Raw genomic sequence first — 1,276 nt, forward strand, 5'->3', positions numbered from 1 at the left:
TGAATGTAATGTCCTGCTAAAGCTTGGCTAGCCATGTCTAATTTCTTTACACTAAAGCTTTAGACTAACATTGCATGATTCCTGGAATTCTTATTAAAAATTTTGAATCTCTTTATCATCTTTTCCATATAATTTTCAAAAAAGCACAAAAAAATTTATAAAATCTTAAAATCAAAAATATTTTTATGTTTCTTGTTTGCGTCCAATGTCTAATTTTAAGTTTGGTGTCAATTGCATTCATCTAATTTTCAAAATATTGCATGCATTGTGTTCTTCATTGATCTTCAAGTTGTTCTTGATGATTTCCTTGTTCTGATCTTTAAATTCTCTTGTCTTGAGTGTTTTGTTGTTTATCATATGCATTCTCAATTTGTTAATGTCAATAGTATACAAACTTCTAAGTTTGGTGTCTTGCATGCATTGTTTATTTCATCTTAGTTTCATTTTGATTATTCCTCATCATTAAAAATTCAAAAAAAAATTTAATTTGTGTCTTTTCAAGTCAATAATACAGAGAATTAAAGATTCAGAACATACAGCAGAGGAATTACACAGAAAAAGCTGGGCGTTCAAAACGCCCAGTGAGGAAGGAAAACTGGCGTTTAAACGCCAGCCAGGGTACCTGGCTGGGCGTTTAACGCCCAAAAGGGTAGCATTTTGGGCGTTAAACGCCCAGAATGGTAGGATGGCACAAGAGGGAAGATTTTGTTTTTAATTCAATTTTTTTTCAAGTTTTCATAATTTTTCAAAATCAAATCTTTTTCAAATCATATCTTTTCAATCATATATTTTCAAAATCAATTTCTTCCCATTTTTCAAAAAAAAAAATACTTGCTAACAATTAATGATTTGATTTGACATTTCAAGTATGTTGCCTTTTCTGTTGAAAAAGGTTTAATGTCTGAATCATATCTTTTAAATTTCTTGTTAGCCAAGTCATTAATTTTAAAAATCAAATCTTTTTAAATTATTTTTCAATCATATCTTTTTAATCACATCTTTTTCAAAATAGTTTTCAATCATATCTTTTTGATTTCTAATTTCAAAATCTTTTTCAAAATCACTTTATTTCTTTCCCAACTTTAATTTTCGAAAATCACTAATCAATTTTTCAAAATTTCTTTTAATTATTTCAAAATCTCTTACTTTATTTTCGAAAATTCTTCCCCTCTTCTCAAATCCTTCTATTTATGGACTAACACGCCTCCTCAATGCACAATTCAAACCCTATCTCTCTTGATAAGTTCGAATTCTTCTACCTCCTCCTTCTATTCTT

Source organism: Arachis hypogaea, chromosome 3 (assembly GCF_003086295.3).
Source record: "Arachis hypogaea cultivar Tifrunner chromosome 3, arahy.Tifrunner.gnm2.J5K5, whole genome shotgun sequence".
Taxonomy (NCBI): domain Eukaryota; kingdom Viridiplantae; phylum Streptophyta; class Magnoliopsida; order Fabales; family Fabaceae; genus Arachis; species Arachis hypogaea.